This window comes from Sceloporus occidentalis, unplaced genomic scaffold, assembly GCF_023333645.1.
Source record: "Sceloporus occidentalis isolate IW3139 unplaced genomic scaffold, rSceOcc1.0.p SCAF_21, whole genome shotgun sequence".
NCBI lineage: Eukaryota > Metazoa > Chordata > Lepidosauria > Squamata > Phrynosomatidae > Sceloporus > Sceloporus occidentalis.
The window spans coordinates 11,278,806-11,304,540 of NW_028317001.1; the positions used below are offsets into that span (position 1 = coordinate 11,278,806).

Genomic DNA, 25,735 nt, shown 5'->3' on the forward strand with positions numbered 1-25,735 from the left:
TAAAAAAATGAAAATAAAAAAAGGAAGACCCACATCATTGTTGTGGGGAGCGCCATACACCGAGTTGTATAGCCACGTTCTGTGCTGCTCCTGGCCTTGCTGCAGGTGAGCCATTGACAGTACGAGGGTGGCGACACGCTCCAACGCTGCAATGGTCAAAGGAAGTGTTTAGACTTTGCTTGTTGTTTCTTGCTCCCTTCACCCTTAAATGTAGGGGCCATTCAGACTACATTTTACCCCGGTTCCCAAACCAGTTTAAAAGTTGGAAGTTCACACTTGCGCTGATTTTAACACAACTCAATCAGGGGCTTGCACAAGAGATCCAGGGCAAATCCCCCTTAGCACGGTTTTTCTGAAAGCGGACTATTGACCCTTTCTTTTTGCTGCCGGCAAATATGAACTCAGCCCCGGTCATGATTGGGTCAAATTCAGGGGGTAATTACCCCGACTGAGATAAAGGGTATTACGAACTTGTTTCCAGGGAGATTCGATATGGGGGCACCCAGATCTGCCCAGTTCTATCCAGGGCAAATGAGGGAGTGGGAATGGGGCCTTTGTGAAGGTGGGGGAACTGGCCTTCCTGGTGCTGGCCCTCCAGGTGAGCGATGCATTGGGCAAGGAGTCCCTCTCCTCATCGCCTGCAGCCTCTGGTTCCACTGGAGGGGGGCCTCTTCTCCAGCATCACCTGGAACAACGAACCAGAAGAATGGACAACAACAGATGGATGTGTGCATGTGTGTTTGTGCATATACATATATGTATATATGTGGAGGCATCTCTATCTATCTATCTATCTATCTATCTATCTATCTATCTAAGTGCACTCAGACTTATACCTTTATGAGCCTATATATATATATATATATATATATATATGGAATGTTTCAAGTCTATAGATCTTGCATACAACACCCATAGATACATCTATATATACCGATAGATATCTGTCTGAACGTCTGTATGTGTACACAAACGTATTTAAATATATGTGTGTGTGTGTGTTTGTGTATGTATATATATATATATATATATATATAGAGAGAGAGAGAGAGAGAGAGAGAGAGAGATACAAACAGGAGGAAGGGAAGGAAGGAAGGAAGGAAGGAAGGAAGGAAGACAGGAAAGAAAGAAGGAAAAAAGGAAGGAACAATGATAGACAAGGAGGGAGGGAGGGAGGGAGGGAGGGAAGGAAGGGACTCTTTCCTTCCACCCCATACCCACCCACCCTTCCTGTGCAGTCCACACTTTCCCTCCCTCTGGGGGAGATAAAGGGGGGCGTCCCTCCCCAGAATTGGTGCCTTTTTTGAGGGAGGGAGGGTCAGGAGGGAGGGCAGGTAATGTTGTTGTTCCCTCTGCCTTTCTCGTTCCTCGCTGGGTGGGCTCCTGGTGCCTCCAAAGCCAGGGATCATGGGGAAGGATGGCTGCAGGGTGAAGGCCCAGAGTAGACCAAACAGGTTGCCAACATTTTGCGGGTTTTGGGGGGTTGGTGGGAAAAGAGCACACAGACCCGTTTTGCAAGGCAGGACTGGGGGAAAGAGGGTCACTTGAAGGCAGGAAGGGGGCAGGTTTTCCTAGTAAGAGGGCTCCAACCCAGGCAGAAATATAACAACAACAACAATAATAATTGGTAGTAGTAATGTTTGTATCCCACCTTTCTGCTCAGATTGGGACCCAAAACAGCTTTGGGTTATTTATTATCATTATGGCTCTTGATACTATCAGTCATGTTAACTGTGTGGTTATTATTATTGCTGCTGCTGCTGCTACAGTGGTACCTCGGGATACGAAATACCCAGGTTACGAAATTTTCGGGATACGAAAAAATCCCATTGGAAAACATTGTTCCGGGTTACGAAAGTTTTTTCGGGTTACGAAAAAACTTTTGGTGCTTTTCGGCGCGATTTCACACGGAATCGCGGCTTTTCCCCATTAGCGCCTATGGGAATTCGGCTTGCGAAAGCCTTTCGGGTTACGAAATTGACAGCGGAACGAATTAATTTCGTAACCCGAGGCACCACTGTATGTGTCTTCTGTGCCTTCAAGTCATTTTTTTAATTATGGCGACCCTATCAAGGGTTTTCTTGGTAAGGTTTCTTCAGAGGGAGGTCTGCCACTGCCTTCCCCTGAGGAGGCTGAGAGAGAGTGACTTCTTCTTGCCCAAGGGACTCCATGGCTGCAGAGGAGGTTACATCCAATCCGCCTCCATTCATTTAGAGCTGGAAGGACGCCTCAAAGGCCATCTAATCCAGCCAGAATCTGTTATGTAATGATAGGGTCATTTCTGTAAAACAAATGGGGTCCTGCCATTGCCATCCTCAGAGGCTGAGAGCATAGGACTTGCTGCTATTTCACAAGCCCTGAGACTTTGTGACCTTGTTGTGTGTTTAGATTTATACACCTCAAATCAATATAAACCATAACAAAGCATTGAGGCACTGAGACAAGTTTGTAAAGGTTCCCTGTTTTTAGGTCTCTTCCTTGTGAATAGGACTAATATTTAAATGATTTTTCATATTGTTCTCCATTTAGCATGTTTTGTGCCTTTATATTGTTATTATTTTGTCAAGTTTTAGGCCTAACTTATAAAAATATGCTGTTAATATTGAAGGAGTATTAACCTTATAAGAGGAATAAAGTGCCTGTATGTACATTCTGGGGAATGTCTTGGAGGCTTGTTGGCAACACTCAGCCAGATTGGGGAAGGAGTCAGGGCAGCAGAGCCCCTGAGAGGAAGAAGCCAGGGAGCAAGCCCTCTCTTCTCTCTTCCTCATTCCCTTCACTCCAAGGGCAAACTCCTCCACTGACTCAAAGACTTCCCTGCAGCCCTGGCTTCCTTTATGTCCCTTCCCCCAAAAGACACTCAGCCAGATTGGGGAAGGAGTCAGGGCAGCAGAGCCCCTGAGAGGAAGAAGCCAGGGAGCAAGCCCTCTCTTCTCTCTTCCTCCTTCCCTTCACTCCAAGGGCAAACTTCTCCACTGACTCAAAGGCTTCCCTGCAGCCCTTGCTTCCTTTATGTCCCTTCCCCAAAAGACAGCTCTCCTGGCTCTCCTTCCCTGAATGAACCTGAGGGCCCTTGGCAATGGGGCTGGAATGGAGCCCCCTCCCCTCCTCTTTCTCTTTCCTCAGGTAAACGCTGACCCTCTTTTTGTGTCTGGGGGGCTCTTAGCCTCTCAAAATGGAGGCACTTAGTCTGGACCCCCGCCTTCCCAAAATCCTGGCTACCTCCCTGTTTCTGATGCTTTTATGATATGTATTTTACATATGATTGCCTCTTGAGGACACTCTGAGGGCTGCCATTGGCTGGAATCCCAGTCCCTCCCACCATCCCTGGCCCTGATTGGCTGGAATCCCAGTCCCTCCCACCATCCCTGGCCCTGATTGGCTGGAATCCCAGTCCCTGGCCATTTTGTGTTCTGGCAGCCATCTTGTGCTTCTTGTGACTGTGGGGAATAATGTTCCGGAACCTTCTCTGAGGCCTCAGTTGAAGAGAGGCTTCTCTTTCTCTCCTGAGGCTCCAGAGAGAGAAGGAGGCCAGGCTCCTTGGGCCAAAAGGAAGGAAGTGTGTCTCTTTTCTGAGAGGGTTTTCTTATTACACAGCTCTGCTCCTTCTGGGGAAGATGGGTTTTAAAAGGGATCAGAAATAGGAAGATAGTTTTAATACAAGCCTTATTCTTCTTCTTCACAAACATTGGGCTTTGGCTTCTAAGAGGAGGCTAGTCCCCCCAAAAAGGCCAAAAGGAGCTCCTTTGGGAGGTTTTAAAAGTCTCCCCAGTTTTCTAATTAAGAGATTTTTATGCATGGAGGAAGTTGACAAACCAGACCATCTCATATTACCAAGAATGAATCAAACAAACAACAACAAAAATAAGGATTAGACAGAAAAACAAAGTGCTTATTTTTTTAAAGTAAAACCATTATTAAGAGGGAAAAAACCAGACTTGGGTGCTTCTGCCCTTTTACATCCAGCTCAGGCTGTATCTGCACTGCAGAAATATTCCCGTTCGAAACTGCTTTAACTCTCCTGGCTCCTTCCTGTGGAATCCTGGGATTGGTAGTTTTTTGCGGCACCAGAGATCCAGAGCCACTCCAAGGCAAGGCTCTCCAGGGCTCTCTTGGCCCTCCTTTGCTTGCGAATACAGTGGGCCCCTGGTATACACGGGGACCCCTTCTGGACCCCCCACGTATTCCAAAATCCGCGTATGCTCAAGTCCATGCGCACAGACATTGGGAACAAAAGTCCATCTCCTCTCCTCCCCTCCCCAACTTTTTCCCTCCTCGCTGCCACGGTCGGGGGAAAGACCACGTGGGAGTGTTGGAGGCCAGCGGAGGTAGCAGTGATTGTGGCAGTGGCAGCAAAGAGGAGGCGGAGGAGCAGCGCCAGAGGCCTCCTCTCCACCTCAGCCTGCATGCCCCCGCTGCCGCCACCGTGGAAGGGCCGGGTGGTCACCCGGAGGCCTCTTGGCCTCCAATAGCCCCACACGGCCCTTGCGCCGTGGCAGCGGTGGAGAGGAGGCCGAGGAGGCCTCTGTCACTGCTCCTCGGCCTCCTCTCCACTGCCAGCACACTTCCGGGGGAAAGGCCTCTTGGCCTCCAGCAGCAACACCTGGCCTTTCCCCTGGCCTTGGCAACGAGGAGGCCAAGGTGGCAGAGCAGCAACATAAGAGGCCTCCTCGGCCTCCTCACCGCCACCGCTGGCACAAAAGGGCCAGGTTCGTGTGTTGGAGACCAAGAAGCCCCCAGCCCGGTCACCCGGCCCTCACTCAGAGGCAGAGGCGGCAGTGGAGAGGAGTCTGAGGCTTGACCTCCTTGCAGCCACAGCTCCATTGCTGCTGCCAACGCGAAAGGGCCAGGTGCAGCGTGGAGGCCTCTTGTCTAGCTTGTTTCATGTTTTTGTTTTATATACTATTTAATTTGGTTAACTGCTATTAAGGGACATATCTATGAGATCCTATGATATGGGGTGCACTATAAACCTTTTAATAAATGAGCATGTAATGCAATCCTATATATACATATTATCAGACATAACTCCAGACAATGTTAGCCTTTTGGATGCAAGAAGGTTCCTCTCATTCTTCAATGCAAGAAGCAACTCCTCAGCTGCCTTCTAGAAGATAAAGCAAAAAGGCTTCGAAAAGGACTGAAGCCTTGGACAAGTCACACTCTCTCAGCCTCAGAGGATGGCCATGGGAAACCCACTCTGAAGAAACCTGCCAAGAAAACCCCTTCAGAGATTCCCATAAGGTCACCATAAGACCTGGAAACAACTGGAAGGCAGAGCAACATTGGGAAATAGGGGCAAGCCTTGCCTTGGGAAAGTGTAATGACTGGGCTCCAGTCAATGGAGGTCTTCTTCAGGCAGAAAAGGGAGGTTTATGCAAATGCAGAGTGACATCACTGCTACAGAAGGCTCTCTTGACCAATCAGAGAGCAAGATAAAGGTCCTTCTGGAAGCTTCCATGAGAAGGAGATATAAGGCCTGAGAGACCAAGAGACAGTTGGGAGAATTGTGTCGGTTGGAGATCGAGAGAGAGAGAGAGTTAAAGAGCGGATCTTGGAAGTTAGTCTCAGAATTGGACGCTTGGGTTTATTTATTTTTTAATAGCTTGTATGAATTGAATATTATATACTTACAAATATTGTACCTGCAAGATTCTTAATATCTTGTATGACTTATATTTCAGTTATACATTTTGTTATTCATAATACATACCTCCTTAGAGTATCTACTACTCAACGCTCCTTTTACACGTGTCTTGGATTGGTTGATGCTTGGGAAGATCAGTAAAGAAGGAGAAATAAGGTTCCTTAACTGGTCCCAGTGTAAGGGAAATCCTTTTATAATTCACTGGATGATGGCAGCATGATTTAAGGAATTTAAGGGTCTGCTGGGCTAAGAGCCATAATGTCTAAATGTCTAATGAGCACTTTGTAAGCCACTCTGATAGCCTTTTGACTGAAGAGAGGGGTATAAAATTATTATTATTATTATTATTATTATTATTATTACAGGGCCGCAGTTTGGCTGCTTGGACCACCGGAGATCATCACAGAGAGTCAGTTGGAAAAACCCATCTCACTCCAGAAAATAAAGGTACTTGAGGAGTTTGCACTCTACGTCTTTCTGTAATAATAGCTACAAAACTGATAATAGCATTTGGGACATTTAGTCTTTTAAAAACAAATATGGCAGATTTAAATGCTGCTTTAAAACCTCTTTCCATCTGCCAGATTTGCGCTGGTTTTGGGGGGAAATGAGAAAGTGTTGGGAGGGAGGGACTACCAACAGAATTAGGAGATGCATTGCAGGCTATGGACAATTTGTGGCAAAGAAAGGTCCAAAATACACTGCAGCAATAGTCCAGTTTGAGAGTGCTTTAACTGCCCTGGTCCAGTGCTAGGGAATCCTGGGAACTGGAGTTTATTATGGCACCAGAGCTCTCTGGCAGAGAAGGCTCAATGTCTCACAAAACTACATTTCCCAGAATTCCCTAGCACTGAGCCAGGGCAGTTAAAGTGGTCTCAGATTGGATAATTGCTGCAGTGTCTTCTGGACTTAGGTGACCCTTGGCAAGTCACTCTCTCTCAGCCTCAGAGGATGGCAATGGCAATCCCTCTCTGAAGAAACCTGCCAAGGAAACCCCGTGATAAGGTTGCCTTAGGGTTGCCATAAGTTGAAAACTACTTGAAGACACAAATGAAGAACAGAAGAAAGTCTGCAATTGTTTCTCAGGTTGTACATGGGAACGGGAGGCAGTGTGGTGCAGTGGTTTGAGTGTTGGGTTACAACTCTGGAGGTCAGTGCCCCACTCTACCATGAAACCAGTTGGGTCCCTTGGGCAAGAAGTCACACTCTCCAAGCCTCAGGGAAGGCAATGACAAACCTCCTCTGAACAACTCTTGCGAAGAAAACCCCAGGAGAGGCTCCCCAGAAGTCAACAATGACTTGGAGCCACTGCACAAAAAACAACAAAGCCTCAAGAAAGAGCCAGCGTGGTTTAGTGGCTGGAGCATTGGACTATGACTATGGAGACCAGGGTTCGAATGCCCTCTTGGCCACGGAAACCCACTGAGTGACTTTAGGCAAGTCACACTCTCTCAGCCTCAGAAGGAGGCACTTGAAAAACAACTTCAGGACAAGAAAAGCCTGCAAAGGGCTTCCCTTAGGGTCGCCATAAGTCAGAAACAACTTGGAGGCACACAACAACAAGAGAACTAACACCACTAACACAAGGCAGCTAAGGAGAAAGAAAGAAAGAAAGAAAGAAAGAAAGAAAGAAAGAAAGATGTGGGAGTTGTAGTCCTTGTTTCAGAGGGATTGAAGGGGCCTTACTGCAGGCCTGGACCCCTCTTCTTTCTGGCCCTGTGGATACTGGGAGATCCAGTCCAGGAAATACACTTTAAATCCCATTGGCAAGAGACAAGGCTACTACTGCCTTTCAGATCCAGTTTGCCCCAAATCCTTTATGAGGCCAGAAACCCCTTTGTTAGGAAGCAAACACCAAATATCTCAGGAAGGCCCTATATCTCCCAAGGCCCCCTCCCTCCAGGACCTCCCTCCACTCTTCCCCTCTGTCTCTCTCTCTCCCCTGAAGGCCTCAAATGTCAACTGCTGAGCACTCAGGCAGAGGAAGCCATTTTGTGTTTCAGCTGCCAATTTTGTGTTCTGGCAGCCATTTTGTATTCCAGTGGCCATTTTGTGTTCTGGCAGCCATTTTGTGTTCCAGTAGCCATTTTGTGTTCTGGCAGCCATTTTGTGTTCTGATTGCCATTTTGTGTTTTGGCGGCCATTTTGTGTTCCAGTGGCCATTTTGTGTTCTGGTGGCCATTTTGTGCAGCTTGTGACTGTGGGTAATAATGTTCCGGAACCTTCTCTGAGCCTCAGTTGAACAGAGGCCTCTCTTTTTCACCTGAGGCTCCAGAGCAAGAAGGAGGCCAGGCTCCTTGGGCCAAAAGGAAGGAAGTCTGTCTCTTTGTGTGTCTTTTGGGTCTCTTTTCTGAGAGGGTTTTCTTATTACAAAGCTCTGCTCCTTCTGGGGAACATGGGTTTCAAAAGGGATCAGAAATGATGAGGATAGTTTTAATACAAGCCTTATTCTTCTTCTTCACAAACATTGGGCTTTGGCTTTTAAGCTAGTCCCCCAAAAAAGGCTAAAAGTGGCTCCTTTGGGAGGTTTTAAAAGTCTCCCCAGTTTCCTTATTAATAGATTTTCAAGCAAGAAGGAAGGAGGCAGACCAGAATAACTCATATTACCAAGAACGAAACAAACAAACATACAAACAATGAACAACAAGAAGAATAAGGATTAGACTGAAAAACAAACTGCTTATATTTTAAAAAAGCAAAACCATTTTTAAAAGGATAAAAATTTGACTTGGGTGCTTCTATCCTTTTATAACCAAATTAGGCTTTATCTGCATTATAGAAATAATAATAAATAATAATAACCGGTCCCTGCCTCCCCCTTTGGGAAAGGAGACCCCCTCAGCCCCCTGGACTAACTCCTGCCACTCATTCCTAGAATGGCTGGGACTCAGAGGAGTTTCCTAGGCATTGTCATCTTCTGCCCTCCATGGCCATTGGCACTGACCTTTTCCCCATTGCCTTCCCTCCCTCAGCCCTTGGACTTCCTCCTCCTTCGCACTCAGAGCAACCCTTCTCTACGGCTGAGGAGACGGCCTCTGACCCAGGGAAGCTCTGGCCATAAAGGACTGCAGAAGAGCCCTTTCTAGGGCTGCAGGAATCAGGGTCCTTGTATTGAAGGTAGGTCTTTATTCCTGGAGCTGGAAGAGGACCTTTGTTTAACTGTTTCAGTCCAGGATTGTGTGGAAAGGTTGCAGCTGAGAGACTGAGCCATTGGGAGAATGAGGAACCACCAGGCCAGACAGCCTGACCCAGCAGAACCCTCTATTCTCCACTGTTGCTCCAGGTGGAATCAGGCTAAAACTGGCCATTCACTGACACAGGCCCTACCAAAGAATTGTGGAAGCAATCCCACATCGCCATTCCATGCTTAGTGAGAGTGTTGGGTGTGAGGTTTAAGGGAAGCATCCAGCTGTGTTTATGTAGTGAGAAGCAAAATGAAGACATCTTCCTCTGAGGGCCACTGGGGAGGTCAGGAGGCGTCAACAAATGATACACTCATTTCACACCTAGCTACGGGGACATAACCAGGGCCCTCTCCAATTCCCCATCCCCTAATCCCCCACCACTCTAAGAAGGCATGGAGTATCTGTTGTGTAGGGGAGCTGGAGTGAATCTATGCTAGCTCCAGGGGGCTTTGTTTGAAGCAGAGGGAGGAAGGGGATACCCAGCTCTGCATCGGCCCAAAGGAGGCATATGTCACCTGTGTATGTCACCAGCAGGATGCTGTTCTCTGTATCTTTGAGTGCTGCAGGGTTTCTTGCCAATCCAATCCTAACCCTGGTCCCTTTTCTCAGGAACTTCATCTCAGCCTCCTTGGACACGGCTTTGGGGCCTCTCTTGCTGGAAGTGACCAAGTGCAGGGCCACCAGGACCCCTGCCCACCTGATGGCCGACACAGAGGCCAAGCGGAGGGAGTTGGGCTCCAACAGAACGGGGATGCCGAGGTACAACAACTCTTTGGTGAGTCACTATCCTAATAGCTTCATCTGTGCCACTGCTGGGCCAATTTATGAAAGGAAGTAAATAAAATACTGTCCAAGTTTGACAGAGACAGTCCTGGTTAATCCTCTGTCAAACTTCTTTTTCAGGGGATTTTAAAAATGTCCCGGTTGCTTTCTCCTCCTCCCACTTTTCCCCTCTCAGTTCACTTCAGTTCCTGAGTGGAATTGAGTTTGCAGCCCATCAACTCAAAAGTGGGGAGAGAAGAGGAAAGAAGGAGACAGGATATGGCCCTTTGCAGGAGGCTGAAGCAAAAGGAAACTCCTTTGCCCTTCCTAGCTTGTGTGATCTTCCTCATAAACAACTTTGGCCATCTTTACTGCCTTCTGGGCTGCTTGTCCACATGTATCTTGCTTTTCCAATCTGTGAAATGTTGGGGGCTATGGGAGAACATCTCTGGATCTAAATATGGGGTGGGCCCAGTGGCCCTCAAGCCCAGAGTGCTCCCCAGAACTATTATTAAAAATGATGTTTGCCTCTGAAATGTGGCAAGAAATGTCTAAATGCACCAGAATTCTTTGGTGGCTAAATGTACTGTATGTGTTGGGATAGTCAGTATCCTAATCCATCTTCAATATCCCAGCTATGGCCTAAATTATATTGTGTATTATATTGAAAAGATTCAAGACAAACTGGATCTCAAAGGCAGTAGCTTTTTTCTTGCTGACAGAATTTAAAGTTTATTTCCTGGACTGAATTCTAAAGTGATCAAATAATATTTGGATGCACCATGTACTTTCCTCCCCCTTTGCTTAGTCACTCTGTGGATGAGGGCTATTTTCTGTTTCAGGTGACCTTTGCGGATGTGGCAGTACATTTCACCGAGGATGAATGGAATATGTTGACGAAGAAGCAGCGACTTATGTACAATTATGTGATGATGGAGAATTACGAGAATGTGGCCTCTGTGGGTAAGGAAGCTGAATTCATTGCCTTTCCTATGAAGACTGAGGTCCCTTTCATACTACATTATCATGGCACTATGATTCAACTTTAGAATCATTGAATCATAGAGCTGGAATAGACCACAAGGACCATCTGGTTCAACCCCTTGCTATGCAGGAATACACATTGAAAGCATCTCCACCAGATACCACCCAGCCTTTGTTTATAGACCTTCAAAGACCTTTAAAACCCTTCAAGGAAGGAGTGATTTAGAAATTAATAAGAAGAATAATAATAACCATAATGAGATTCCACCATGCTCTGAGGGAGAATATTCCATTGTTGAATAGCTCTTACTGTCAGGAGGTTCCTCCTAATGTTTAGGTTGAACCTCTTTTCCTGTGCCTTGCTTCCATTGTTCTGTCCTTTTTGAATTGTGGTGCCCAGACCTTGACACAATATTCCAGGTGGGCTCTGACCAACGCAAAATAGAGTGACACTATTACTTCCCTTGGTCTAGACACTATACTTCTATTAATGCAGCCGAAAATTGCCTTGGCCTTTTTAGCTGCCACATCACACTGTTGACTCATGTTCAACTTGTGGTCTACTTGGACCCCCTTTCACATGTAGTCTTGTTCAGCCAGGTGTCACCCATCCTATATCTGTGCATTTCATTTTTCCGCCCTTAGTACAGTACCTTACATTTCTCTGTGTTGAAATTCATTCTTTTAGCTTTGACCCAGCTTTATAGTCTATTCAGGTCATTCTGAAGTTTGATCCAGTCCTCTGGAGTATTAGCTGTTCCTCCTAATTTGGTGTCATCTGCAAATTTGATAAGTATACCCTCAATTCTGTCATCCAAGCCATTGATAAAAATGTTGAATAGCACTGGGCCCAGGAGAAAACCCTGTGGCACCCCACAAGTCACTTCTCTCCAGGATTAAAAGGAGCCATTATTGAGCACCCATTGGGTTCAGCAGTCAACCAGTTACAAATCCATGTAACTGAGTGTTCAAAAAGTTTAAGTCACTTTAGAATATTTCCTGTGGAGGGGAAATGATCTGAAACCAAATTGAATGCAATGGGTGCTTGGTGCAAATATCTCAGACAAAAAGGATTATCGCACTGGCTCTCAGGTCCTTCTCGGCTCTGAATTTCGATTACGTTCAAAAGCCAGTGTACACTACAATCTGAGGGTGACACTCTCAGATGCAGCTCAGCAATAACATAGCAGAGTAATGAAGTAAATAGCCAGATATAGATATTGGCAATGCACTGACCACTTTTCACACTTATAAAAAAGTCACAAACAGTTGATTTTATCGTAATCCTTGGAGGTTCTCTATCTTGAGTTGCAAAATAATACAAATATTTGCAAGCTATGCTCTCCAACTTCCATCATGTTCAACATCCCTTGTACACACAACTCCAATCCAATCCACACGAATCCACATGTGAGCTGCATACTGTATTGTTGTGAGTCATCTCCTGGTGCCAAACAGCATTAAGTGGCATCTCCAGTTAGCTTGCATCATGCTTTGGGCTCTGACTCAGGACTCCATGGCAGTCTCACAGGATATGATGCCGCCTGTCAATCAAAGTATTTTTGCACATGTTTAATTGAATATTTTTTCAACAGTCCTTTCTCTGAATATCTCCTTCCAGTGATTCCCCTAAGGTAGGCCCCCTCCAATCTCTTCTTTGTTAACGCCTGTAAGTAAATATACAATCGTTCCATGGATTTAGGGGCATAAGCAGCAGGATCGTGCTTGGGTTACTCACAGAATCTTTCTTAATTTAATCTCTAATAAGGAGGGGTTAATGTGGGCTAAATCATGGGGTAACACTCTCTTCCCTTAACTCTGATTTTTAGTCTCATCTGTCATTGTTCTTCTTTACAGAAGAACACTTGAGTCATGAGAGAGTCCACACAGGAGAAAAGCCATACAAATGCCAGCATTGTGGGAAACGTTTTTCTTGGAAGTCATACCTAGTGAGACATCAGAGGGTCCACACAGGAGAGAAGCCATACAAATGCCAGCATTGTGGGAAATGTTTTTCTCGACAGTCAAACCTAGTGACACACCAGAGCATCCACACAGGAGAGAAGCCACACAAATGCCAGCATTGTGGGAAATGTTTTTCTTCAAAGTCAGACCTAGTGAGACATCAGAGAGTCTACACAGGAGAGAAGCCATACAATTGCCAGCATTGTGGGAAATGTTTTTCTCAGAAGTCAGACCTAGTGATACATCAGAGAGGCCACACAGGAGAGAAGCCATACAAATGCCAGCATTGTGGGAAATGTTTTTATTCAAAGTCATACCTAGTGACACATCAGAGAGTCCACACAGGAGAGAAGCCATACAAATGCCAGCATTGTGGGAAATGTTTTTCTTCAAAGTCATACCTAGTGACACATCAGAGAGGCCACACAGGAGAGAAGCCATACAAATGCCAGCATTGTGGGAAATGTTTTTCTTGGAAGTCACACCTAGTGACACATCAGAGAGGCCACACAGGAGAGAAGCCATACAAATGCCAGCATTGTGGGAAATGTTTTTATTCAAAGTCATACCTAGTGACACATCAGAGAGGCCACACAGGAGAGAAGCCATACAAATGCCAGCATTGTGGGAAATGTTTTTATTCAAAGTCATACCTAGTGACACATCAGAGAGTCCACACAGGAGAGAAGCCATACAAATGCCAGCATTGTGGGAAATGTTTTTCTTCAAAGTCATACCTAGTGACACATCAGAGAGGCCACACAGGAGAGAAGCCATACAAATGCCAGCATTGTGGGAAATGTTTTTCTTGGAAGTCACACCTAGTGACACATCAGAGAGGCCACACAGGAGAGAAGCCATACAAATGCCAGCATTGTGGGAAATGTTTTTATTCAAAGTCATACCTAGTGACACATCAGAGAGGCCACACAGGAGAGAAGCCATACAAATGCCAGCATTGTGGGAAATGTTTTTATTCAAAGTCATACCTAGTGACACATCAGAGAGGCCACACAGGAGAGAAGCCATACAAATGCCAGCATTGTGGGAAATGTTTTTCTCAGAAGTCACACCTAGTGACACATCAGAGAGTCCACACAGGAGTGAAGCCATACAAATGCCAGCATTGTGGGAAATGTTTTTATTCAAAGTCATACCTAGTGACACATCAGAGAGGCCACACAGGAGAGAAGCCATACAAATGCCAGCATTGTGGGAAATGTTTTTCTTGGAAGTCACACCTAGTGACATATCAGAGAGGCCACACAGGAGAGAAGCCATACAATTGCCAGCATTGTGGGAAATGTTTTTCTCAGAAGTCACACCTAGTGAGACATCAGAGAGTCCACACAGGAGAGAAGCCACACAAATCCCAATAGCGAACTAATACTATTTTTGTCAATAAGAAATACAAAAAATATATTTTCCATCCAGTGGTGCTAAGAAAAGGCCCTTGTGATTTTGCCTGTAAGGTTTGTCTGTCCATATGTCTGTTTATCTTTTAAAGTAGTATTTTGTTAAATTTAGATTGTAATTGCTGTTAGTATAGATAATTGCTTTAGTTTATAAATTTGGCTGGGGATTTTGGGTGTGAAATAGGTTAGCTAGATGGGGGACTGGGATTTGTTGCAGCTGGATAGAATACTTAAGGGAATGATAGCTTTTGCAATGTGTGGGATGTTGGCTGAAGAAAGTTGGGGACAGGTATTAACAGAAAGGGCTAGTTTGTGGGATTGCAAAGGGGACTTGTTACCTGTGGGGCATAGACTGTAGGAATGGGAATTGGGGGCTATATTTGGAAGGGGGTGATATTTTACGTTTTGGGGTTTTAATGTATTATTTGTATTGGAGTGGGCACTTCTGGCTTAAACACTGAATTTCTATGTATTCTCAATAAAGTTCTTTGCTGTTTCAACACACTGGACTCTTTGATGCACAGAAGTTCTGAATTTGCCCAAACTGAACCTTTCTTCTCTCTTCAGTCCTCAGCTCCATTCCCAGCCATAAGAACAGCAGAAGCAAACATACACGCACACGCACACATATACAGGATACACAGAGCTTTATTTCCAAATCAGAGCCTTCCTTTCTTGACTTTCCCTCCTGTGTCCAGCTCTCTACTTTGGGCTCCATTGCTGTTTCCTCAAAGGAAGAAAGGGGGGAAGGAAGGGGAGGCCGCTGAACCCCTGGCGCATACCTTTTTTTCTCGCAAAAGCTGCCAGCGGAATAAGAAGCAGCATCTAGGCCCTGGCAATCCCTGTGCTTTCTGATGAGGGGCTTTCGGAGGCATCTGTGCATTAACAGCCCCTGAAGCCATTGATGCCCTCACAGTCTGTTCTGAGGAGGGAGGGAAGGGGGAGAGCCTTCATTCATTCAGAGAAATGGCTGGAGGGTCTTCTTGGGGGCACTTGTGGGGGTTATAAGAAGGAAGGAAGCCCCTCTTCTCCCCCCAAAGAAAGTCAGGGGTCCTGCCAGGCCTCCTCTCCCTCTTTCCTTTCCTGCTCCCTCCTTGGGGGATTGCTTAGGGCCCAGGTACTTGGGGGATTATTATGAGAAAAGAGGGCAGGGAAGACCCTTGGAGAGAGGCATGGCCATGGAGGGAATCAGGATCCAAAAATTAAAAGGGTATTGAGCAGCCCCCTCCCTCCTGGAAAGTGGGGCAGAGGAGAGACTCTCCCTTCTGATGCGTCATTTGGGGAATTGTTTTGTGCCAAATAGAGAGAATCACACAGGACAGAGTTCAATAGCATTGGAAGCAACATTTTTTGTGGGAGAAGTTTTCTCTGGAGTCCTGAGGGGAGAGGGCTCGGGCGGGGGGAGAGAAAAGCCAAAATCTAGGCCAAAGCCAAGAGGAGCGAAAGAGGGGGACCTCAAAACTCTGGCAATCCCCTGGTAACCTGGGAACTAGGTTTAGTGGTGCTCCCTTCATTCCAAATGCCACTGCCCTGGTCTTGAAGGGAGAGAAAAACCAGCAGTACCTGCTTGACTTAATCCCCTTCCCCACTGCCATTCCCTTCTCTTTTGTGTCGTGTCTTTTTAGATTGTAAGCCTGAGGGGCAGGGAATTGAGTAATTAACCATCTGTAAGCTGCCCTGGGATCCTTTGTGGCTGAAGAGAAAAGAATAAATACTCTAAGTTTAGAAGCAACAATTCCCAAATTATTGTGTTATAGCATTAGCAATATAGCATGTACATTTCTGTACTGCTTATCAGTGCACTCAGCACTCCCTAAATGGCTTACAACCTGTAAGCCAATTGCCCCCAACAAGCTGGATACTCCTTTGACCGACCTACGAAAGGATGGAAGGCTGAGTGGACCTTGGAGCCTTGCCTGGGATTGAACTCATTACCCTGGCTGCAACACTGACATTTAACCACTGTGCCACCAGTGCCTCAGGTTCTCCACCATCTTCTAGTCTAGACAATTCAACATCCCCCTTACTTTCTTCTCTGCGTGGCTAATGTAGCATTTCATTGTTGTATGACATTTAAGCCAAATAACCAGAGTACAATATTGCTGCAAACTTCATTTAATTCCAAAATATAACACAGTTGGAATATTCTTAAGAAGCTGAATAAGGAAATCAAATTACAAAGTAGTTTACAGACTAGAGTCTGTCATTTTCACATACTATACATGTTATTAACTGCCCTTGAACTGGTCCCAAGGTCCCCAACTCATGCTGACCCTGTGGATGAGACATCTCCAAAACCCCTGTCCTCCATTGCTCTGCTTAGGTCCTGCAGATTCAGGTCCGATTATTGACTCTACCCATTGGGCATGCGGTTTCCTCTACCTTCTATTTTTCCTAGCATCGTTGTCCTTCCTAATGAGTCATGCCTTCTTGAGATGTGTCCAAATACGACAGGCTCAATTTAGTCATCTTGGCTTCCAGAGAGAGTTGTCTTGATCTGCTTTAGAACCCATTTGTTTGGCTTTTTGGCTGTCCATGGGATCCTTAGCACTTTCCCCCACCATCGCTTCTCAAATGAGTTGATTTCCTTCCTGTTGGCTTTCTTAACTGTCCAGTTCTCACATGTGTATAAAGTGATGAGGAATCCCATGACTTGGACAGTTCTAGTTTTAGTGCTCAGTTGTTTATCTTTAGGATCTCGTCTAGTTCTTTCATCGCTGCCCTCCCCATTCCTAGTCTTCCTCTGATTTCTTGACTGCAGTCTCCATTCTGATCAATGCTTGATCCAAGGTACAAGAACTCTTTAACTATTGTGATTTCCTCACAGTCTAAGTTAAATTCATGCAGCTTCTCCATGGTTGTTATTTTTGTTTTCTTTATGTTCAGCATTAATCCTGCCTTTACACTTTCACATCAGCCCTTTTCACATCATATACAAACAATTACTCGAACATCTAAGCAAAGGCCTGGCTTTCAGTGTCACACCATTGATCACAACACACATAGTGGTTTCATGGGCACATACATGTCATCACACACCTCATCCCTTTGCTGTTTTGCTTCTTTGTGTGTGAGGATCTCTTTCTCTCACAATTTTTCTTCCTCACTGATTTTTCTCTTTCTGTCCCCACGGCTTTTCTCTCTATTAATCTCCCACTTCACTTTCTCTCTTTCTCTCTCTCCTCTCCCTCCATATTTTCCTTTTGTATGAGAAAAAAAAAGAAACTACGTTCCTGACACTCTAAGACTATCGCTCCCTCACAGACACACAAGTCATTAAGTGCATTGTGCATCCATGTGAAAAATGGTCAAAATGCCCACTGCCCCCCCCCCCAAAAAAAACATAGGAGATTTTAGGCGTACGTAATGAGAAGTAGCATCCTCAATAACAACATCTCACTTTATAACTTTTGTAGATCAGAGAGTGAGCTGGTTTACACAGAATTCAACCCCATGACATGAATGAGCCACATTTTCTTTCTTTAATATGTTTATTGCACTTACATTCCTGCTTTTCTCCCAAAATGGGATATAAGGTGGCTTACAATAATTTTTAAAATATTCAACTAAAACATTAATTTACAAAAGCTATAAAGAAATTAAGCGTCAGCATTGAAAACATGACTAAAACACAAAAAACAAAACGTATTTAAAACAGTTCTTATATATATAGTATATATCTACAGAGAGAGAGCATATCATGTCACACACTGCAGCTCCATAGTTAAAATCCTAAAGCCTGCCCAAATAGAAATGCCTCCATCTGCCAGAAGAAAGACAGGAGGGAAGGACTTTCTGTGGAGCCAAGTCCTACCTTTTGGGAGCAGCCATGGATAAGACTCTCTCCTGAATCCTTACTAACCATGTCTGTGAGGATGGTGGGACTGTGAGGAAGCCCTCCCTTTAGATGTCAATGCACACCTTGGTTTATATCAAGAGATATGACCTTTCCAATATTAGAAACAAAAGCTTTATGCTCACATATGCAGTTTCCCATCTCCACTCCTGCTTTTTCATACCTTTGAAGAAGAGATGGGTCATTCCTTCTATAGACTTAAACAGATCTCTGTGACATCCAAACATGAACAATATGATTTCCCTAAACGCAGCTTGACGAAAACCAACCAAATATGAACTAAGGTATCAGATCTTGGTTTGTTTTAACCAGAGTTTACCCATAAAAAGCAATGCTGTGGCTTCTCCAATGGATCCTTTAAAATTGAGTAGGTGGAGCTAATTAGTTTGCGTCTTAATACTATCGTGAGGAGGAAGGAAGCCTCAAATCTGACCTAAATGCATTGCTGATCACTTCTATCCTGACGGTCTTCAATAAAGTTCTTTTGTTTATTCAATTAAAATAAATTGGAAGCAAATGCTTTCAAACCACTTCTCCAGCGAGCAAAAAGAGGAGGGCAGAGTATGAGAGCTCAAGGCTCATATACTATTCCTGTCACAAGAAACCAGGGTTTCCCATTACAATAATACCAGGGCAGCATGTACATTAGATAGGGCTTTAAGTACCAAATGCTGAAAAACACACTCAGTAGCACACAGAAGATATAAGGAAAACTGTCGCATGGAGCAGGTCAGTGTCACCAAGTGAGGAAGAAGAAGAAGGAAAAGTGTTTTATATACTGCCTCATATGGAGATCTCTGGTCAGCTATATCAGTAACAGACTTCCCTCGAGTGATATTCTCCTGGCATTTTGGACTACAAATCCCTATCAGTTCCTATAGTGGAATATATACACAAGTTACTCTTCAAAATATCTAGAAGATTGGGGAAAGCTCTGACTGACTTTTCAGGGACAGGGATAGATCTTTCTTAGCTTCTTTACTACATTAGATCCTACACAAAAACTGAACACAGAACCTCCTACATGCAAAGCATGAGTGCTGTCAGTGCATTAGAGCACCTTTCTTGCAATGTGGTAAAAATACATACCAGGACTTATAACCTGTAGAACAGGAGAGACATGATTTGGAGGTGAAGAAGGGACACGCCTTTTTCAGCATGAGATTAGCCCACATGGACAGTAAGAAAAAGATTAAACAAAGAGGTTACAGGTTTATTTAGATAGGGTACTTAAGATGTCACAAGCTTTAGAGGGAAATCATTGGTGATCACTGATGACATGACAATGTCCAGCAGACGACTGACACACGAAGAGCCACAGTCCACCAAATAATTTAAAGGAAGCACCAGGGGATGGGGGTGGAAAATCCTTCTCCGTCTACCATTTATGACTATTCTGAGAATAGAGTCATTCATTCGCTGTCACCCACTGACCACAGTTCTCTGCATGGAATAGAAGTGGCTGGAAATACAAAACGCAGAACAACAGTGATTCAACAAAACAGTGATGAAAAACAGCAAAGAGAAAACCACCAGCAGGGAATAAACCTATGGCCAACTTCTGGCAGAATTGTGCCAGAGATTCCTAGAGAGAACATATCAATCGGAACCTCAAATAATCAAAGCCGCAAAAGTCAAAGCTGCAAAGGTAGAAGGCCAACTCTACTCCATAAAGCTAAAAAGCAGCTTCATATTTTTTGTGCTAGAAAAGGGAAGAGTGTAGAAGGATTATGTATCTTGCAGGTATTAAATTGGCATAGAATTTGGGAGAGAAGGCGAATTTCACTGAATTACAGCCAAATAGGTGTGTCTGTGAGCATGTGTGTGCACCGTCTTCAAGTCGCCTGTCAATGTATGCTGACCCCATGAATTTCATGTGTCTTCTAAGGCAAGGAAAGACTCAGCCATGGTTTTGCTAATCCCTTCCTCTGAAATATAGCCTGCAGCACCTGACCTTTGTTGACAGTCTCCCACTCCATTACTATCCAGGGCTGACTCTCCTAAGATTAAATGGGCATTGGTGCCTTTAGAGTTTTTAGGCCAAATACACCTACACTACAAGCGAATTCCCACAACTCTTGTGCAGCTGCTGAGTCTTCCCAGATACAGACACATCTTGGAAATCCTTGAGAGAAAGGGCAATGGATGGCATTAAGGAGAGCATCACTTTCATCAGACCCAACATGGACCCCTAAGCCTCTTCCTCATGTACTGAAGGTAGACAAAATAGAATGGAAAATGGCCATAGTATAGCCATAGTTCAGCCTGTTTCCATTTCATTAACTTCAAAAGGAATCATTAATGATGCATTTGGGGCCTATAATTCTATGTGTACTAATCTTGGAGAAGGAAAATAAACCATAGGATTGGACCACAGATGTGTGCCAAAGGAATCAATAGGATCCTTAACTGGATCATACAAAATAAATCTCTCTTACAATGTCACCATTTTCATTTCCTAGCAGCCACTCAGGCATCTTACAAATTCAACATGTTTAATTTAAAAACAGCATCAGAGAAGAAGAGAGGGGGCAAACCTGACTTCGAAAGACCCATTTAGGATTAGGACAATTAAGGGAGCTCTTATATATCACCTATAATAGTATTATAATAGCTATTGCCTCCATTGTTTGTTCATTCTGATCTCAATCCACAATCATTTAATTGTGTGTGCGTTTGTATGTCTATGTCTATACGCATGTGTGTGTGTGTGTGTGTGCATATGATCTTACAATACTGTACTCCAAGCATCCGAGAAAGGCTGTATCTGCACTGCAGAAATAATCCAGTTTGGCACCACTTCGACTTCCATGGCTCAATGCTATGGAATCCTGGGAACTGTAGTTTGTTGTGGCACCAGGGCTCTCTGACAGAGAAAGCTAACACAAAACTCACAAAACTATAATTCCCAGAATCCCATAGCACTGAGCCAGGGCAGTTAAAGTGGTGTCAGATGAGATGATTTCTGCAGTGCAGATGCAGCCGAAATGAATCACAACCCACAGAAGCTGATGCTGAAATAAAACCCTTAAGTCTTTACTTGCTTTGTTGTTATTAGCTGCCTTCAACTCACAGCAGCGCTGTGGATGAGCCACCTCCAAAGCCCTCTATCCTCCATTGCTCTGCTCAGGTTCCCTTGATTCAGCCCCGTAACCTCCCGAATTATGTCTAGCCATTTGGCATGCGGCCTTCCTCTCTTTCTACTCCCTTCTGCCTTTCCTAGCATTACTCTCCTTCTTAATTATTCATGCCTCCTCATGATGTGGCCAAAATACAACAGACTCAGTTTAGTCATTTTGGCTTCCGGGGAGATTTCAGGCTTGGTCTGTTCTCGGATCCATTTGTTTGTCTTTTTGACTGTCTGCGGTATCCTCAGCCCTCTTCTCCAGCACCAGATCTCAAATGAATTGATGTTCTTCTCATCCACTTCCATTACTGCCCAGCTCTCACAGCCGTACATGGCAACAGGGGACACAATGGACTGGACATTAGTGCTCAGTTGTATATCTTTAGACTTTAGGACCTTTCCAGTCCCTTCATGGCTACTCTTCCCATTCATAGTCTTGTTTCGATTTCTTGACTGCAGTTTCCCATTCTGATCAATGTTTGCTCCAAGATACAAGCAAACTTTTAACTTCCTCATTATCTAGGTTGGATTTACGTAGATCTTCCCTAGACATTATTTTTGTTTTCTTTATGTTCAGTAACAAGCCTGCCTTTGCCATTTCTTCCTTGACCTTCCTTAGTCATTGTTCCAAGTCTGTGGTGTTTTCCAATAATAGTATTGTATCATCCATGTATCTTAAGATTGCTGATGTTCCTTCCTCTTATCTTCCCTCCTCCTTTTCAAACCAGCTCTTCATTTATTTTCTGCATGTAAATTGAACAGTTGGGGTGATAAGATGCAGCCTTTTGCCAATTGAGAACTATTCTGTTTCTCCATGTTCTGTTCTGACAGTAGCCTCTTGTCCTGAGTACAGATTCCTCTTCAGGACTATCAGATGTCTTGGCACTCCCATGGCTTTAAGGGCTTTCCATAGCCTTTCATGATCTATGCAGTCAAAGGCTTTGCTATAGTGAACAGTGTTTCACAAACTCTGGTCTTCCAAGTGGTTTGGACTTTACTGGTCAGTAAACAGGAAAGCTGCAATCCTGGGAACAAGTTTAGGAAACACTGCTATAGTCTATTAAGCACACAGTGATTCTTCCCCCTGGAATGCCTCTTACAGTCACACAACTACAAATCCCAGAATTCAATATCACTGAGAGCCATGGCAGTTAAAGGTGGACTATTTCTGCAGTGTAGATGCAACCAAAATGAATTACAATTCATAGAGTTGGATGAGGGGCCATCCAGTCCAACCCCATTCTGCCATGCAAGAACTCCCAATCAAAGCATCCCTGACAGATGGCCATTCAGCTTCTGTTTGAAGACGTCTAAGGAGGGAGACTCCACCAAAATCTCAGAGGGAGTTTGTTCCACTGTTAAACAGTCCTGACTGTCAGGAAGTTCCTCCTAATGTTGAGGTGGAATCTCTTTTCCTGTAGCTTGCATCCATTGCTCCGGGTACTAGTCTCTGGAGCAGCAGAAAACAAGCTTGCTTCCTCCTCATTATGATACCCCTTCTAATATTTAAACAGGGCTATCATACCACCTCTTAACCTTCTCTTCTCCAGGCTAAACATCCCTAGTTCCCTAAGTCCTTCCTCATAGGGCTTCATGGTTTCCAAATCCTGTATAAAAATTTCTGCTTCAGACTCAAGAATGGCCTTTCCTCCTCTTCTGTGAAGAAGACTGCGACATCTGAAAAGGTGATCTGCAATAGAAAATAGCCCTCATCCAGAGAGCGATTCAGGAGGGAAGCACAGGGTGAATCCCAAATATGATTTGATCACTTCAGGATATCAATAGAGTGGGACATATTGAAATATCCTCCCTTCTCTTTTCCTTAGCTCCCTGGATCTTCAAGAAAGGGGTGAGAGGGTAAAGACAAGGCTGCAATCTTTGTTCCTGGTCATCTAGATTTCTCCTGTGATGGGATTATTTGTTTAGCAATGAAAGCTCTTCCCTGGAGGCCTTCCCAATCTGCTTTACTAAACTGACAGAAGTCTAGGGCAGTGTCACCCCATCAGCAGATTTATTTATTTATTTATTTATCTGATTTCTAGTATTCCTGGAGGTCAAGTTCTTTTTGGAGGCAGAGAACACTAGAGGGCCCTCTTCCCTTCCCAGGCAATGAAAATAGGAAGACCACATATTCAGCCATTGGGAATGGCTTGCTTTCATGGTGGCTCCAAATCAACTGTCTTCATCAGGAGCCTCACTGCATCAAAATGGAGGAACAACCCTGCCTCAAAGCCATGGGTTCAATGCTCTTTTAGGAACAGAAGATGTCCTCCCGAGGACACTCTGAGTGCTGCCATTGGCTGCAATCCCAGTCCCTCCCACATCCCACAGAGAATGACATCACTGCTACGGAAGGCTCTCTTGACCAATCAGAGAGAAAGATGAAGGTTCTTCTGGAAGCTTCCGTGAGAAGGAGATATAAGGCCTGAGAGACCAAGAGACAGTTGGGGGAATTGTGTCGGTTGGAGATGGAGAGAGAGAGTTAAAGAGCAGATCTTGGAAGTTAGTCTCAGAATTGGACGCTTAGGTTTATTTATTTCTTTAATAGCTTGTATGAATTGAAAATTATATCCTTACAAATATTGTACCTGCAAGACTCTTAATGTCTTGTAGGACTTATATTTTAGTTATATTTTGTTAATTATAGTAAATACCTCCTTGGAGTATCTACTACTCGATGCTCCTTTTACACTTGTCTTGAATCGGTTGATGCTTCGGAAGATCAGTAAAGAAGGAGAAATAAGGTTCCTTAACTGGTCCCAGTGTAGGTTAAGGGAAGCCCTTTTATAATTCACTGGATGATGGCAGCATGATTTAAGGAATTTAAGGGTCTGCTGGGATAAGAGCCATAATGTCTAAATTATGACACTCTGATAGCCTTTTGGCTGAAGAGAGGGGTATAAAATTATTATTATTATTATTATTATTATTATTATTATTATTATTATTATTATTATTATTACAGGGCTGCAGTTTGGCTGCTTGGACCACCAGAGATCATCACAGTGAGTCACTTGGAAAAGCCCATCTCACTCCAGAAAATAAAGGTACTTCAGGAGTTTGCACTCTACGTCTTTCTGTAGTAATAGCTACAAAACTGATAATAGCATTTGGGACATTTAGTCTTTTAAAAACAAATATGGCAGATTTAAATGCTGCTTTAAAACCTCTTTCCATCTGCCAGCTTTGTGCTGGTTTTGGGGGGAAATGCGAAAGTCTTGGGAGGGAGGGACTGCCAACAGAATTAGGAGATGCATTGCAGGCTATGGACAATTTGCGGCCAAGAAAGGTCCAAAACACATGGCAGCAATAGTCCATTTTGAGAGTGCTTTAACTGCCCTGGCCCAGTGCTAGGGAATCCTGGAAAATGGAGTTTATTGTGGCACCAGAGGTCTCTGACAGAGAAAGCTCAATGTCTCACAAAACTACATCTTCCACAATACCCTAGCACTGAGTCAGGGCAGTTAAGGCCGTCTCCGACTGGATTATTGCTGCAGTGTGTTTTGGACTTAGGTGACCCTTGGCAAGTCACACTCTCTCAACCTCAGAGGATGGCAATGGCAACCCCTCTCTGAAGAAACCTGCCAATGAAACCCCATGATAAGGTTGCCATAAGTCGGAAACGACTTGAAGACACAGATGAAGAACAGAAAAAAGTCTGCACTTATTTCTCAAGTTGTACATGGGAATGGGAGGCAGTGTGGTGCAGTGGTTTGAGTGTTGGTTACAACTCTGGAGGCCACGGTCCACTGCCCCAGTCCACCATGAAACCAGCTGGGTCCCTTGGGCAAGAAGTCACACTCTCTCAGCCTCAGGGAAGGCAATGGCAAACCACCTCTGAACAACTCTTGCCAAGAAAACCCCAGGAGAGGCTCCCCAGAAGATGGCAAAGACTTGGAGCCACTCCACAAAAACAACAAAGCCTCACGAAAAAGACAGCGTGGTTTAGTGGCTGGAGCACTGGACTATGACCCTGGAGACCAGGGTTCGAATGCCCTCTTGGCTATGGAAACCCACTGAGTGACCTTAGGCAAGTCACACTCTCTCAGCCTCAGAGGGAAGCACTTGCAAAACCACTTCTGGACAAATCTTGCCAAGAAAAGCCTGAGAAGAGCTTCCCACAGGGTCTCCATAAGTCAAAACAACTTGAAAGAACACAACCACAACAAGAGAAAGAAAGCGAGCTATTGCCAGTGTGTCTGATCAAGAAGACATGGGAGTTGTAGTCCTAGTTCAGAGGGACTGGAGGGGCCTTACTGCAGGGCAGGACCCCTCCTCTTTCTGGCCATGTGGATGCTGGGAGATTCAGTCCAGGAAATACACTTTAAGTCCCATTGGCAAGAGAAAAGGCTACTACTGCCTTTCAGATCCAGTTAGCCCCAAATCCTTTATGAGGGCAGAAACCCGTTTGTTAGGAAGCAAACCCTGAATACCTCAAGAAGGCCCTATATCTCCCAAGGCCCACTCCCTCCATGACCTCCTTCCTCTCTTTCCCTCAGTCTCTCTCTCTCCCCTGAAGGCCTCAAACTGACAACTGCCAAGCGCTGAGACTCAGGAGGCCATTTTGTGTTCTGGCAGCCATTTTGTCTTTCCAGCGGCCATTTTGTGCTGCTTGTGATTGTGGGGAACAATGTTCCGGAACCTTCTCTGAGCCTCAATTGAACAGAGGCTTCTCTTTCTCTCCTGAGGCTCCAGAGTCAGAAGGAGGCCAGGCTCCTGGGGCCAAAAGGAAGTGTGTCTCTTTGTGTGTCTTTTGTGTCTCTTTTCTGAGAGGGTTTTCTTATTACACAGCTC

The 25,735-nt window shown here is 44.7% G+C and overlaps 1 protein-coding gene across 1 annotated transcript in view; it reads left to right on the forward strand.

Annotated features, from left to right (window-relative positions):
* The first annotated feature begins 6,041 nt into the window (after positions 1-6,041).
* LOC149301598 (uncharacterized) overlaps positions 6,042-25,735 on the forward strand; it is a 170,187-nt gene continuing 150,493 nt past the window's right edge. The window contains exon 1 of the mRNA XM_089484038.1: positions 6,042-6,094. The gene's annotated coding sequence lies outside the window, so the exon portion shown is untranslated. The remainder of the gene's footprint in view (positions 6,095-25,735) is intronic.